Source organism: Agelaius tricolor, unplaced genomic scaffold, assembly GCF_023055355.1.
Source record: "Agelaius tricolor isolate 1412-34295 unplaced genomic scaffold, bAgeTri1.0.p SCAF_6, whole genome shotgun sequence".
Classification (NCBI taxonomy): Eukaryota; Metazoa; Chordata; class Aves; order Passeriformes; family Icteridae; genus Agelaius; species Agelaius tricolor.
The window spans coordinates 50,530,448-50,547,301 of NW_027269266.1; the positions used below are offsets into that span (position 1 = coordinate 50,530,448).

At 41.7% G+C, this 16,854-nt stretch overlaps 1 protein-coding gene across 3 annotated transcripts in view; it reads left to right on the forward strand.

The window, feature by feature from the left end:
• COA1 (cytochrome c oxidase assembly factor 1) overlaps window positions 1-16,854 on the forward strand; it is a 52,383-nt gene that overhangs the window by 4,326 nt on the left and 31,203 nt on the right. Inside the window, exon 2 of one of the 3 annotated variants that reach the window (XM_071429784.1) lies at window positions 12,111-12,177. The exons of the other annotated variants lie outside the window; for them this stretch is intronic. The gene's annotated coding sequence lies outside the window, so the exon portion shown is untranslated. The remainder of the gene's footprint in view (window positions 1-12,110; window positions 12,178-16,854) is intronic. 3 annotated transcript variants of the gene reach the window in all.

Genomic DNA, 16,854 nt, shown 5'->3' on the forward strand with positions numbered 1-16,854 from the left:
TTTGGTGTAACACGAGGGATCCATTGCCTGAGGCTGGGAAATGTGTGTAGGTTACCTGAGAGGTAGGCTGAAATAAAAAGATACTCAGAGTACAGAGGCATTTATGGATACAGATAGTTCAGCTTGGTTATAAGTAAGTAGAAGGAATGCAAGTCTTCCAGAGATAAAAATAAATAGATTGGTCCTGTCCTGGCAGAAGAGAACCACAAAAGAAGTTTTAACATTAAAACCAGACACAGAAACAAAAGTTAAAAGGTTAGAGAACTGCAAAAACCTGCTCTGGAAAGCATGCGAGATAAGAGTGATTAGGATTCATTTGATAGGCTTAGGGGAAATTCAGATACTTTCCATACAGGTGTGGGTTTTTTTAGAGATTGCTGCTGAGCTGCTATTCAGCTTGCTGGGAGAAAAAATGTAAGCCAGTAGGGGAGAGACAGACCTTGCCAGTTAAAGAGTAAAGGATGATTTAGATGGACACACAGTGAGGAAAGCAAGCATGAAATACCTTATTTAACAGGATGATGTTTTTTCCTGAGGTCTAAAAATGAGGAACTATTATCTTGAAAATCCTTCATGTCTTGTCAGCACCATACAGACATCACTAAGTCATACCTATAGCCTTGCTTACTCTGTTTTCTGGTATAATTTTCTTCTGGCTCCTCCACAAAATTAAAATTTCTTCAAAATACATGGGGTTAGCATCCCTTCATTGGCCTTGGTGGTACTGGTTGTCCAGTAAGTATCTTATTAATGAGCATTCTGAGGAAGGAGACACAGCTTACCTGTTTACAAAAGTGACACAGCACTGTTTTCCCATTACTTATCACACATTTAACTTCTAGTCAATAAAATCTTTAGGCTTGAATTTTTCCCTTGGCACCTTAATACCATCTCTCCTTAGGATCCTGAAAGCAGCAACATGATGTAGTTCATATACCAACACATTTTGACTACTGAGTTTGGATGGAAGAATGATGTTGCTTGTTCCACTAGGACTGGAAAGCAACTGTCAGCACTTAGAACTACAATGTGAGCTGCATGTGAGTTATTAGAGCTGCAGCTATCTAAGCCTAATCCTGGCATCCAGGAACATTTCCTTGGATTTTACTGGACAGATACATTTGTGGACACAGCTGTACAAGCGCTGAGAGAGAAAACTACAAGCCTACGTGCTTCAGAGCCTGCACTAAAGTTAAAAACATACAGCATGCTAGCACAAGTGAAAGGGAGAGCTGCTATGTGCAACTTGATCATTACATTTGGTCTAGCACTTGCATAGACACAAAACTGCTCTACAAGTTGTAGCTGTAGTACAACATTTCTACATGTAGCATGGTTAGAGAGCCCACCTTAACAGGTGCTTCAGAATAAATAGTACTTCTAAGATTTCCTGTGCTGAATAGGAATACATTGAGAAGATGGAAGCCATCACACACCACTTGGAAAAGGGTAATTAATAGCTTACCAAGATCCCTATATATACCACATAACAGTCTTCAATCCTTGTCAAACATAAAAATATATCAAAATTTGAAGCCTAGAATATTTTCACTTAGTTTCCCACCTAAAGTAGCTGTAGGCTTCTGCTTTAAAATTACTCTTCTTAATACTAGAAGCTCACAGGTACCTTCTCTCAAATTTTGGTGCCTCTCCCTTGCTACTTTTTTTAATCTTTCTTCTTTGAGTCTCACAGGTGCAAAGCTTTCAGTTGAATTAACTCTGCCTTATCCAGAGTGGTGAGGAACTTGTTTCTCTGAATATTAATCTTGTTAGGTATGAAGGACTAATGCTTAAAAAAATAAGTTGCCTGAATTTCTGTTACTTTGAGAGTTTGGGGATTTGTTTATTTGGTTTGTTTTGTTTTTGCAGTCAAAATTCCACAGGCTTCTGAGTAAATGAGTTAACTCCCAGGGGTATACACTGTTAAACACAGGATGTTTGCTTCCCACATTTATTACAAAATCTACAGTGATCTCCACAGAGCTTCCATTTAATTGGAGTTTTGCCACCAACTTAAATAGGTAGCTCAAGTCCAAGTTCATTAACAGTATGGAAAGGTTTACTCCAAGTGTAGGATGTAGTAGAAAGATTAAAAGCTGAGCAGTTGCCTTTACATGGTGAGCATGCCTGAGCTTGATGAGGTTATTTCCTGAACCTAAACTATAAACAAGGAACCGGGCAAAGTTGCAAACCTGCATATGGGATGCATCTGCTGGAAATTATGACAAAAACTAACAATCTTCACCTCACTGAAGTCAGTGAAACATTTTCCGTGTACTTGATTGGAGCCAGGATTTTGCTGTAGGCACTTACACTTCAGTTTTGCAGGAATTAATGCACATCACACAGTAAATACCTCTGAAAAATGTTTTAGCTCCTCTCCTTCCCAGTTCTCCCTTTTTCTTTAGGATGAGTTTTAAACAGCTTTCCTAAACCTTTTCCATCTCCATTCCCCTTTTTAAATCAGAAATTGAATAGATATCCTTTCAGCATTCTGCTTGAGCAACACCAATGGCATCACTTTTACACTGTATTAATCATTATGCACAATAGTATGGTGTCTTCCATCAGAATTGCAAAGCAGCTAACATATATTAATTAAGTACTGCGTCTCTGTGAGGCGTGTAAGTAATTAATTTTGTAAGCCAATGCCATTTAAAGGTGAGAGAAGGGTGGATTCTCATCTTAGTGAATAGCCTCTTACTCGTTTACAGTTATTTTGTTCCTGGATGTCTAGACCTGAAGTAAGTTCCTTATGCAGCTTTTGTAATGGCATCAGTAACAGGCATATTTTTGAAACTGAAATTCAAGACATCTCTTGTATTTCCATTATGTGAAAGCATGTTCTCTCAAATTCATTGTCAAATGTAATTGTGGTAAATCAAGTCAGTAGAGAAGATGGGGGAAGAATTTGAGACTTTAGCTCCAGCCCTGCCTTCACTTCCTCAGAACAGGTGTTCCTAAACTTTTGGTGTCCTATGTTTGCTTTTGTGCAGGTAGCAAAGGACTTCCTAGATGCTACAGGCTTCCTTTTTCCCAAGCACATTTACTCTTTGCACCTGGAAATCATATTTAGGCAAATTTTGAGGGCTTCATAAATTTGTCTGGGCTTTCCAGATGTGTGGTAGCTGGAGAGAGCAGACTCTTCTGAGCTGGTTGCTGCTTGCCTGGGAACTCTGGATGTGAGCACTGTGAGCACACACAGCAGCTACAAGACATGAAGCCCCTCACAGGAGCAGCTCTGTGTGTGTGCTGTGCTGTCCAGCCATGCGTATGAAGTGCAGCACATCAGAAACAGCAGACTTGATGCAGACGTGGCTGTGCAGTCAGGCCCACTCTTTCATGGGGGAGCTACATAGTTATTTGCATATGGATTATACTTCTCCTCTTCCTGTGTGTTGCAGCTGCTGCACATATACACATATATATGCATATATACACAGTTTTTTCTATCCATGAAATCCTCTGCAGACCTATGGGATTTCTACCTTTCTAGTTTGCACCCTGATATACACACTCCTCCAAAGAACAGAACCCTTGCTTGTTCTACCTCTCCTGTCAATTCCCCCTTCCCTTCTAATAACAAGTCCTTGCAATAAGACAGTTCTTCCATGAGACACCCTCAGACAATTTCAGTTCGCACAGGAGGGAGACATGGCAGTGTTTTTTCTCTCCTCAGGAGTCCTTGGTCTTGGTAATTCTGCTACTTACCATGCCCTGGTTCTGACGTGTTGGATCTCTCCATTAGCCACTTTGACCTGTTAGCCTGGAAGAAAAACAGCAGGAAGGTGGGTAGCTTTCTCTGGTGTAGTGAGGAAAATAGCTGACTAAATGACAGATAGGAGGTAGAGGATCAGCAAATTAGCTGATGATGCCGAGCTATGAGGTGTGGAGGGAAGCGATGACACTTGGCAGGCTTGAGAGGTAAGCCTGTGTGAACCTCATGAAGTCCAACAAGGCCAAGTGCAAGGTGTTGCAGATGGGTTGGGGCAATCCCAAGCACAAATAGGCTGGGCAGAAAATGGATTGAGAGCAGCCGTGGGGAGAAGGAGTTGGGGGTGTTGGTAGACAAGAAGCTTGACCTGACCCAATGTGCACTTGTAGCTCAAAAATCCAACCATGTCCTCGGCTGCATCCAAAGCAGTGTGGCCAGCAGGTCCAGGGAGGGCATCCTGCCCCTCTGCTCTGTTCTCATGAGACCTTATGTAAAATGCTTTGTCCAACATAAGAAGGACATGGACCTGTTAGGACAAATCCAGAGGAGGGCTATAAAGATGCTCAAAGGGCTGGAGTACCTCTCCTGTGACAACAGGCTGAGAGAGTTGGGGATGTTCTGCCTAGAGACGGAGACCTCCAGGGAGACCTTAGAGCAGCTTTCCTGTACCTAAAGGGGACCTTTAAACAGCTGGAGAGAGACTTTTTACAAGGGCCTGTGATGATAGGACAAAGGGGGATAGTTTTAAACTGAGAGTGGGTTTACATTAGATATTAGGAAGAAATTCTTTACTGTGAGGATGTTAAAAAATTGGAACAGGTTGTCCAGAGAGATGCCCCATCCCTGAAAGTATTCAAGGAAAGATTGGATGGGGCTTGAGCATCCTCTTCTAGTAGTAAGCATCCCTGACCATGGCAGGGGGTTTGGAACTAAGTGATCTTTGAAGTCCCTTCCAACCCAAATGATTTCTGTCATTCTATGATCAGGGGAGTACTGAGATGTTGCAAGTGCAGCTGAGAGAATGGCAAAGAGATTGAGAGACCTGACCTCTCACTTTTGCAAGGGACTTGATAGATCAACTTAACTGCCTGTGAAGTGGTAATTTGGTTTGTTTCTTTTACAGAACAGAGGTCCTACATTGCCTCTTTTTCTCTACTCTTTGGAAATGTCATTCAGTCTGGGAAAATTTGGATGAATTCAGTTTTTTGTCACACCACCATATTAGAATAATATATTTGGAATGGTTATCAAGGATTTTCTACATTGCTTTCCTACAGGCATTGTATATAAACTTTCTTCCGTATGTTTTGGTGGCTTCACACCAGTTGGGTTGTTTTTCACTGCTATTCATTTGTTGGAGGCTAAAACCATTGCTATAATCATGTTCATAAACCTTTATGATTTTTAAACATGCTTAATCTGATTCAATGTTATCCTCAAAAATACTTTGAATCCATTATCTTGCTCTGTTGAATTAGTTTTGAAATTTTACCTAAAGCTAAATACACCTCCCATGTTTTGTTGAAACTGCTTTGAAATTAAACAGAAATTTGAGAAGCTTCTGTTGGCTGCCTCAGAGTGTCAAGCATGTGAAATATTCCTCCCACCCCCCTGGAAAATTAAGAACTAAAGAAATAATTCCCCCCCCCCCCCCTACTTATAGCTAGATTTGAACTGGAAGAACATAAAAATCACACTATGATGAAATTCTGATTTTTCATTCAGTATTGTTTGAGAAATGATGGAAGAATTCAGTGCATTAATAAAGCAGTTTAGACACCCGTCTGCCACAGTGGTGGAGCTCAGAAGATCAAAAGAACATTCTCATCTGCTTGACACACACACACACCCAGTGTTTGTTCATTAATGGCATAATTTTAGTGTAGGTTATAACTGTACACATCGTAGAACAAAGCGTTGCCATGAAGTCCCCTGTCCTTAGGGAACAGAAGGAGCAGAAAAAATAGTGGTTGATTAAAGCATTCTCAGCAGCTGAGAACATCCCTAACACTGACAAGTTTTACTGTGAACTGAGAAAGGGTGGGAAGAATAACTGCTCACCATCATTTTCATTTGATGGTATTGTTCAGAATAAATCCCCCACTGGTAGAATAATCCCTGATAAGAGGCGTTCTAGCTTTCAGAAGTCATGCTCTCAAAGTATACACAGTGGGGAGATGTTGTAGTATCAGTGCTCAAAAAAAAAATATGCACAAATTGGTTTGGGGCTGCCCATCTGTTTTGGTGACAGAAAGTGAAGGTCTAGATATGTGTGTCTTAAACCAAATATGACCCACTTTAGGTTCTGAAGTAAAAGAGAGTTTCTCCTTCCCTGACAGAGACAAGATCCATTGTGTTTTTCCTGACACTCATTCCATAGGGTCTCTAAAGACCCTAACCTAACTGAAAAGCAAAAAGCCTGTGGCAGGGAGTGGGGGGGTTGGAACCTTTAAGGTCCCTTCTAATGCAGACCATACCATTATTCTATGATTTGCTTACTGGTTTTGCAATTTTAGAAAATAAATTTTCTCACCTCTAGTTTAGGAAAATCCCAATTGTGATGAGGTTAACTGGGTGGATTCCAGATCCCACTCATTCCTTGCATGGTAGCATTGACTTAGTGGCAGAGCACCAGAAACGAATCTGGGCCTTTCTCTGCATGAAAGTGAAAGTGTGCTAGGCGGGCATTTCAGCACGCAGGGTAGCATGCCTTTGGATCACACACAGCTAATCCTCTTTGTACTTTGCTGACTGTAACCTGCTTAGTCTTACATGAAATGTATTCGTTGTCTTTTCCTGAGGCTGATCCAAAGCCTGTTGAAGTCAGTGGAAAGAGTCCAGATATTTTTTCAGTAGTTTTGGAGCTGACTCTATATGAACAGCTGGTCTAGCACTGAGTCTTGTAGTTGAAAGACAAGGAAAATAAGCAGCAACAAACCACATTGGACTCGGTGCTGTATTAAATATATAAATGAAAGTAACCTGAAACTTGTAAAACCAGACTGGACAAAACACTCTGAAACATGCTGCAGGGAACAGTCTAGTGCTACCAGGGGAATAAGTTAGCTATTTAATGATTTCTTTTCCATAGCTTTTACTTTTCCACATATTCTGTAATGTAACAGTACTTTTTTTCTCCTTGGGCAAATAGCTGTCAGACAGCAGCACTGGAATGAGAACATATGTAGAGTTTGCTTTTATCTTACATTACAAAAGAAGTATGAATACCTTCTGTTATTCCAAGTATAAAATTACAGGTGTCAAATCATTTGGTGCTTTAAATCCTGTGCCAGAAAAGTAATCCAGTAAAAATAGCTATGTCCTGTCAAAGCGGAGCAGTTAGTATTGTTATTACAGTTTCTTGCATGGCTCCAACAGGGCAAGATGGCAAAAACAAGTGTAAAAGACCCGCAAGAAACTTGCCTGGTATCACCCAGAACACAGAAAGACAGGAGGATGGAAACGAGGTAAACCTAATGACACTAAGTGAGAATCTGCCTGGTCTGATTTACAGTTGGTTTGTACTTTAAAAATGCTGTTAAACAAAAGCTGGTTAACATCTTAGGGGCTGATTCTTACCCAGAGACCCCATAGAGTTAAATTAAAGAGTAATTTGTGCCGGGTTCTGGGTGAGTATGTGGTTGATCTTTTGTCCTAAGGAGTGTACCATTTAAAAAGTAGAAGAATATTTAGCTGGAAAGGTTGAAGAATTTTACCATCTCCACATTACAAGTGGGAGTGCAAAACAGGGGTGTAGAAGTCTTGGCTGGGTTAAACAGTCCGGGTCTGAGTTGTCTGTGGCAGTGAACCCCTAAGTCCTGTCAAGTGCTTTGCAAACAAGGCCATCCATACCTAACTATGGTATGGATGTGAAGTTGTGAATGAATGTATGTGGTGAAGTTTCCTGTCGACCTGAAGTAAAATAGGAGATACAAGAACAGGTCATAGCAGAGCTATGGGTTTTGGTATATGAATTTCTCTCAAAAGATTGTGAAGAGCCAGACACACTTCATACAGCTTCTGGAATTTAGGTTAATACTTTTGTTGTCCATTCCACAAAAGCCAGGACAGAAGAAAATTTAAATAGTAGATTATGTTTGCTAGGGGGCAGAAGAATCACTGCATTTAATGCTCTTTTCAGGTCTTCAGAGCTACAGTGAAACCTGGACAGAGACAGCTTGATTTGCTAAATTGGGAACATACTGCTTCAGTCAGTATGGATGTTAGGAAGCTAATTAAAGGACATAGCAGCTGACAAGTGAATCTTCAATCCCTGTCAAATCCCTTAAGTTTATGACAAGTGTGAAGCAGTTTCTATATAAAAGAAATTTTTACTCCTGAATTCATATGTTTCCAGATGAAATGTGTTTATTTTCATGGTAATAATCAGAACACATTTTACTTAATGTTTTTAGGATGAATTTTGTCTGCTTCATAAATCACTCCCCAAATCCCAGCTCTCTTCTACTTCTTGAAAACCATGGGAGTCATATTAGTTGTCCACACTGGTATTTTAAGTAAGTGGCATGAAGGGTGTGTCAGGCTGCATAGTATGCTGCTGAACAGCAGACCAAATCCTGGTGCTTAGAGGCTGCAGTTGTGCTGAAAGGTCAGAAACACCAAGGACATGTACCAAAACTTGCCTGTCCTGAGATAGTGAGGAACAGTAACACGTGTTGATTTACAGAAAAACTTTGGTTCCTTTTTTTTTTCCTTTGCAAACCACATGCTCTTGCTGTATATAAATATCTCATACTGCAATGATTAAATCCATTTTAGGTTCATTTCCGTGAATCTGTGAAAAGACTGTGCCAAAACCCAGAATCAGCTATGAAGGATAAATTGTGGGGTTTTTTTAATTTCTGAAAAAAATCAGTAGTAGGTTGTCAGTTAGTACATCAAAGGATGCATCTAGTGTACCTCGGTATGCTGTAACGTGAGCTATTTGTTCAAAAGTTAGCTCTAGTTAACTAACATGACCATTCATTCTAAAATAAGCACTCAGGCAGTGCTTGCTCCCAGGCAAATACTTGTTCTGCTACAGTTCCTTCTCAGCTCAGCTGCCTCTGATCCCCTTTGCAAGTGCCGAAGTTGTTAGCCTTTGTAGTCATGAGAGTTAATTACCACTCATTTTGTTCACTTTTCTGCATGGCCAAAAGCTTTTATGTCTTCTACATGATTTGGGAGTGGAAAGACTTGCCTGCATTAAGGGACTGTTTCTTATGCAATATGTGATTAATAGTTGCCAAGAAGTGGTCTGCCACATGTGTGCTGGCAGGTTGGTGGCTGTGCAGCTGCACTGCTCATTACATGGCTGGGCTGGGTAAGCACAGTGCATCTGATGGTGCAGATAGGCAGGAGTTAGAGGTTAGGTAAACTGGGCCACCTGGACTGTGGTGGCTAGATGTGGCATCTTGGGGACAGATAGGATGGATCTGCTGGGGCTGGAGGCTGGACATGTGGAGAGAACACCTAGGAGCTATGATATGGGACAGTCAGTGAGGAGCAGAGGAAGAAGTTAATAGCAGGCTAAAGCAATAGGCTTTAGCAGTCAGGCTGTAGCATTCAGCTGCGCACAGCGTGGCCCTTTAGTATTGGACTGGATCCCTTAGTTTTGGGAGTGTTTGTGTAGTAGAGAGGAGCATGAATTATTGTTTAGCTTTCATATCAGTCCAAGAAAACTAGGTTTATCTCCCAGCTCAAAAGCATTGTCCCCACAGAAATGGATATTCAAACACAGTGCTCTTTAGAGGTTGTGGCCTGTAGTAGCAGGAAGCTCAAAAGAGACCGCATACTTTTAGTATCTCTAAGCTCTGGAGCTTTTCCCTTGAATTATGTTTTTCCTTTTCAGCTAAATAAACCATAGCAAAAAGCCTTTCACTGTGTGCTAAGATATTCTCAAGTGCTCTTGTTTCCAAGGGTGACTTTAGTGGGGGCAGCGATGCAGTCTCAGAACAGAGCTCTTACGTGTCCCAGTTACAGAATTACTTCCCGTGCTGCTGACAGCTTGATTTGTGAAAGAAAAAGAATAGCAAAACAAAACTCAACCCACAGCCTGTGCAAGAGAGAAAAACACAGACTTGCTGTGCTTTAGAGAAAGTGTCAGACACAAACATTTCAAAGGAGGAAAGTCTCTAGTCTTCATGTGTATGATTAAAATCCTTTTACAACAGTAAGTCACATAACTGTAACTATTTTTAAGGTTTAAAAGTTTCCTGTTTTATACCTATGGGATAAGTCTGTGCAGCTAGCTGGAGGCCAATTTTAACCTTGGACCATTGAAATCTGTTGACCTGTGGTTTGGTACAGAGCGGGCCATTGTTGTTTTTTTTCCTACTTTGAAATAAGGGATATCTGGGAAACCTCTAGTACTGCCACCCCCCAAACAAAAAAAATCCACATCTGACTGTGTACTAGACCTGCTTTACTTAGCTGCCAAGTGTTGCAAAATAGCCAGATACTGAAAATGCTACTAATCAAGCAGATATCAGACACTCATCATTATGTGTTTATACTGAATCTGGTAGATACTAAGAGGACTTAAAGTGCATGTATAATTCCAGAGCTGTTTAGTTCTGGTTTAAGACTAAACAGTAGTTGTAGAAAAAGAAGACTGAACTGAAGTGTTGTGCAGTTGAGCAAGCAATTTTATTTCTAAAGCAAAATCTCATGCACTACAGGGCTCATGATTCAGAAATCTGGTACAGTGCTTAAGGAAGCTGTGTCTTGATTTGCAGCTTATAAAAACAGGATTTTGCGAATACATGCATTCTTCAGAATTACTGACCAGCAGATTCTTAAATGTGGAGGTCATGACTTTGTCTTGAACAGTAGCCTCCTATGATTACTGTGTACTGTATTTTTATGATAGGTGAGACAGCTTCTTCCTGGCTACTTAGTTATGTCACTATTAAATGGAGAAAAGGAATTGGGATGACCTAGTCTGGAAGGGGTAAAGCAAACAGCAAAGCACTGCCATTGGTGAAACAAACTTGCTTTAAGCACATTCTCTAGTTAGTCTGAGTCATCAATCATCAATCATCATTTGTTCTCTTCTTCCTCCTCTGTCTTTCCCTGAGCTGTATTATAAAGCAGTGCCTGTGGCTGGAATCAGGGGTGCACTATCTGGGAGTGGTCCTGAGAGAAGAAAGGGATGGGGACTGTGGGTAGAGGCTGAGCCAAGGCACAGAGAGACAAGCAGAGCCTAGTTTGAGTCAAGTGCTGCCTCTTAAAAATAGCTCTGGAAGGCCATATCCAACCATGGATACCATGCAAGCCATGCATTAGTCCAGTAACTTCCTTGGTGCCTGTTCCCTGCACTGCCTGTTCTACCTCTCAAGCCTGGAGTTGCCTCTGTTGCTTCCTCCTGGTGCAGGCTTTGGTCCCAGACTGTGCATTCCTCTCCCTATCATTGCCCCATCCTCAGATGTTCACAGTTGCTCACAGTGCACAATGTTTCCTGAAGTCAGCCAAATACACAGTTTTGAGATGCACTTCTAGCATGTGCTGAGCTCAGAAATCTGCCTTCACCAATTTAATGCCCTTATAGAAACATGTCAGAAATGTTTTTTTTCTCTTAGCATGTCTGTATACACATACATGTATGTTCACCTGTGTATCTGTGTATATGCCATTATTAACAATGAGCATTAAGTGTAGACATCAGGGATGAAATGGACTGTAAAATTTCCATGCCATCTGCCCAAACAGTACACTGGCTGCAAAAAAAATGCTCAGATGTTTATAAAAGCTAGACTGAATGATGATGATGAGGATGATGAGGATATCTCTGTGTGGGGGGTGATGATGATGATGTCTCAACTGGCAGACTTTTCTGAAACTCAGAAATGTTTGTTCTGTGATATGCCATTTTTTCAAATTTGTGATGCCAGTTTTCTGCTCTGTTAGAGCACCATGTAGATTGAGCAAAACAAAGTTAGTGCTATGACAAAGTGTTTTGATATCTTGTCCTAATTCAAGACAGGGTTTCTCACCTCTCCGTGGGAGAGAGATGGTTGGCAGCCTGGGCTGAGGCTGCAGCAACTCCAGTTTTGGTGACAGTAGCTGTGTCATTGGTTTTGTTCTTCCACAGGATGACAGGATGAGAGCAGAACCAGGAATGGAATTAAGGTGGCAAATCTGTAGATTGAAGAATATAAATTCAGTTATAGTATTGGTTATACTATTAGCCAAGTTCTGCCAATTTTATTTATGTTGAGAAATACCCAGAGTCTGCTGGAGCCAGTGGCAGTTTTGCCATCAGTTTCCCCGAGGAGTAGGATTTTGCTTATTGTTTAAATTAGCTATATCTTCATGGGAGCATATGGGAGCAAATGCAAAGGTCTTGAATTGAAGAAGCCAGTAAGCAGCTTCATGCATTTATTTTGTTACACAGGTAAAAGCTGAGACAGCAAAACCCGTCTGCTAAGCCTTCAACACGTCTCTATAAAATCTATGTTAGGGTAAGAGTATTCTTTTCTATTTTATTTATGGCCTTGGCTGCCTGAATGAGTGCATCTGGAGCTCAGATGTCTCATGCCCTTATTGTAGATTAGTTAACTTGAAGAACTGCATGCACTGTCAGGTCTTTGCTGTGGAAATGCCAGGCTCTGTAGTGGAGATGCTTTTGTGTGTGCATATGTTTTTTTATGTGAAAAGGCTCTTGAATTTTATGCATAAACACTATTCTCTGTCTCTCTTTTTTTTTTCCCCTCCCTCTTTTGTTACAGACTGTGGACTGGCATTGAATATTCAGGGAAAGCTCCCCAGGGAGATTAGGGACATGGACAGATTTTAAACAGAGCCCTAATGCATGGACACGAAAGGACAAACATTCTAGTGGGAATACTTGTGCAAATTCCCTGCTTTGGGGTCAAAATGCGTTAAACAGCTGCTTGCATGCTAAAGATGCTTTTAAAATCAATACAGACCAGAAATTATAAAATTATAAATAGAGATGGTGCTCAGTGAGAGTAGAAGTACTTTGGTGATGCCTTTTGTTATAAATCATACAAGAGTATATAGCAGTCCTAGAGAGAAGTACATCTATAAACCCCTTTCTGCAGGGCTCAGAATCCCAGATTGTGCTGAAACTTACTTCAGGCAGGATTTTCCCTTATCCTTCCATGTCCTGGAGGGCTATGGGAACTGAGATTTAACAGCAGTAGGAATTAGATACCTTGACATGAATAAACTGCAGTTATCGTCAGTTACTCCGATTACACTGTTGTGGAAGATAGCTTATTGCTATATTTAATAAATCTACATTTAAAGAAATTGAATGAAGCCATTGCACAAACAAGCAGTAGCAGTACATGTATTTAGGGCTGCTGTGCAGTAGCTAAACTCAGGTAGAGTCCAGCTGTAAAAACTGGTAACCTGGATGGATCAGCATCTGAAACTGGGTTGTATAACAGCAACATGGTAATATCAAAGCTGCAGTGTGGCTTTAATTGCCACAGAGGTAGTATTTATCATATTGCTATGTGCATATTTAAGAATAAATGCAATTTAAAAAAAATATTTCATTCTGAAATAAATATATTGCCTTACCATTGCTGTACATTTGCTTTATTGGTCCTTCAGCCTGACTCCACATTACTTCTGTGCCCTGTCCTCTGAAATGGAAACAGGTGTTATTTGCAATATAGAAGTGCAGCAGTATTTATATCATACTTAGATCATTCAAGTTCCCATTACAGACCACATTTTATTACATGTACATTGAATAAGGCCCACTGCCTCTATTGCTGCTGTCTCATGTTATGGTAATCCCTAAAAAAGCTGCCACTAAATTGAGGCCCTTTGCAAGCATGCTGCATGCTTGCAGCTGCTGCAAGCATTTGACAGGTTCAAAGTCCATATTTCCTAAGTTCCATCTTAGTTTGGGGCAAAATAACAGGTCTTCAGTGTGGTGCCCTGCAGACTGCACTCTGCAGCCTGCAGCTTTTTATTGCTGCCTGCTTCCTGACTGTCCCCATGGCTCTTCCTTTGGCTCCTCTTTGCTTTCTACTGGTTCAGGCATTTTTTTCCAACCTCACAGCTTTTTTCTGGCCTACCACTCTTAATTGTGCTCTTTAAACCATTCCTTGGAGACATCTCTGCACTAAAAGTAGCTCCCAAGCTTATTCTGCAAGCCAGTTTTGAGGACTGTGTTGGGTGTATGTATCCCATTTGCCTCTTGGAAGACAGCAGTCAAGTCCACTCTGCAGCTGTAAGAAATAGAAAAAGCTGCAGCTGCTGTACATGTGAGATATAATTTTGGATTGTTTCAGAATGAGGTGGCCTCTCTAACCTTGGGCTTGCTCTCAGAGATGCCTGTGGTGTAACCACATGCAATGGTTTGTGTTTTGGATGTTAAAGGGCACAGTTCTCTGTGACAACACAACTGCTGTTGGCATAAATGGCAGGATTTCATAGCTGCACTCGTACATGGCCACTAAAGCTAATCAGCCACCAAGGCAAGTCAGGCACCTCTCCACAGGCTGGTCCTTGCTCAAATAAATACTCTGAGCCCCTGAGACAGCACTTCTGGCCTTGACCTGGCTGCCCTTACATACCCCTGCTTTTCATCCCTAAAATGCACAGGTGTTTCTTAAATGAGTCTTGTGTCTACTTCTGCCAGGCTTGGCTGTTTCACAGAAGTGCTTGAAGAAAACAAAACGCTAAAGGCTGGGAATATTTTTGTGATCTTGTGGTACATACCTTTCCACAGGAGGCAGGATGCACCGTGCAGCCGGCTTGGATTCTGCTGCTGCTACCCTGTTGGGGCTGCTCCCCCTCAATTTTGTGCTACATGACTGAGGGGTTCAAAGGGAGCCAGGGAAGAGTCCACAAAAGCAGGACTAGGGAGTGAAATGAAGCCACTTCCCGTAGTGTTGTTCCATGCGGAGGGGAGGGTGAATGACACTTGCCCGTGCGTCCAGAAGGTGGCACCGGCAGCCCGAGCCTGCCGGCAGTTCTGGCTTGTCCGGCGCAGCCCCGCTTGGAAACACCCTTGCTAATCCGGGCTCTCAGCCTCCTTAAAGGCTCTCAGCCCTTTAAGCTTGTAACCAAGCCGGTGCTCTCATTGCCTGGCTGCAGGCCTCTGAGCCCACGGGTGACAGGCTTGGGGGCTGACCAGTCATCGGTGTGACTGGGATCTTGGGACTTTGAATAAACAGCTAAGTGCTGGCAGGAGCAGAACCTCTAAGCTGCTGGATCTTTACCACCTCATTACAAAATTAGTTTAAAAAAAAAAAGCAGCCCTGCATGGTGTCTCCAGACAGGCTTTTCTCCACTTCAACAATAAAACTATGTCTTGCAACAGATGTATTATTGCACATACTGGCTAGCATTTCTCAAGTGTCACAACTCTAAATAGAAGAAAAGATGATACTTTATTTTCTCTGTTTTGGGGAAATCTCTGTGAATTGGAAAGGTAGACCTGGAGCAGGGGTTTTGCACTGTGATCTGACACTGTCAGCCAAAGCATGAGGTGAGGAGACACCTTGGTGCTGGAGGGCTCTCAGCTCAGCATCCCTGGGCAGTGAAGCTGTTCTGCTACAAAGGAGAGTAGATGAAAATTTTCGTTTCAAGCATGCTTGAGGAGTCAGACAAGTTAGGCCTTTCTGCAAGAATGATTCTGGCTATTATGTTTCCTTTCTTGAGATGAAAGATAGCTTTCTTAATTTAGACAATGGTGTTCCAGCTTCAGAAACCACAGGGTTCCATGTGAAATTTTAGAGGTATCCTGCTCTCCATCTTGGTTCCCATTTTCTCTTACTAGCATTATTGCTTTTGGTTATAAAATAAAAAAACCCAACATATTTTCTTCCCTCTTCCCTTCACCCTGTCTCACCTCATCAGGAGACCAAACCAGTCTCCTGTGCCTACCACTTGGAGCCAGCTGCTGTGGTAGGAAGGAGAAGGCAGGCACCAAGCCAGCTACTGGTTGAAGTGCCTGTGCCAGCCCTCATCTTCCAGCCACTGCCCTCTGCTCCCTTCATGGCAGCTGTCCAGTTGTGAACATTTAGCAGGCAGGAGCAGATACTTGAGGGAAAGCAGTGCTCTGCCTACTGAACATGCTGGTCACTTTTGCAAAAAAACCAACAAAACAACACCCAAAATATCTCCAAACTTCCAAAGCTCTCTTCTGTGCTGGTTCTTAGGCACTATTCGTTTTCATCTAGTGACATGAGATTGAAAAGCTGTCTGGATAAACTCCTCATATCTGGGCACAGTGTGTTACTGTGTGCCTTCACTTTAACAGTGTCCTGAAAAGACCCTTTTTCTTCAGAGGTATAAACTGAGTAGCTAGAAGTACAGGTAATAGGGTCCATTTAAATTTTTAAAAGGTTTTACCACTAGGGAGGAAATGTGTAGGTTGAAAATAAGGAGCAGAGGAGAAATTATTTCAAGTTTCACAGCTGACATTGTGCTGGAACAGCTTGCTTTTTCCCAGGTGCTTATCTGCTGTTGATGGCTTTTGGCATTCTGCATATGCAGGAAGGCAGAATATGCAGCTGGACAAGAGGGCTGCATACAGAGAGAACATTTTTGACCTTGCAGCAGCTTCAGGTGTTGCAGTTCCTTCTTATTTACTCCCATGCTCTTTTTTTCTTATATAGTTTCCTTGTTTAACATAGTTTAGGGGTTGGGACTCTATGTTTTATCTTTTTTTTTTTTTAAATTTATTTTGTTGGTTTACACCACTTCTGATAGATTCTTTATCACCTGCTCCCTTCAAGGCAAACTGCAGGGCTGCTTCCCTTGTGTAGCAGCTGTGCTGGAGGACTGCTGATGAGGAACAAAATGGGAACTACTGAGCAGTCATTTGAAGGCTGGCTATTAAAAAGAAAAAAGCTAGCTAATTAGAGCTTAAAGGAAGAGGCAACACTTTGTGCAAAAACACCAGAAGGTAGGCCCTCCAAATCCCATACACTCCCTGTAAATAGCCATAATTAACCTCACAGTATTCAATTTATTAATTAAAATTTAATTAATATTTTCTGTCCTTGACAATCATTTTAGAGGCAGTCAGGAAAACGTAGTGGCAGCTGCGTTCCCATAGAGCAGCAGTGACATTCAAAAGGGCACAGCCACAGGAGACTCATCTCAGTCATACCTGTGATAAAACAGAGTGAAAGTGGCCACTGGAT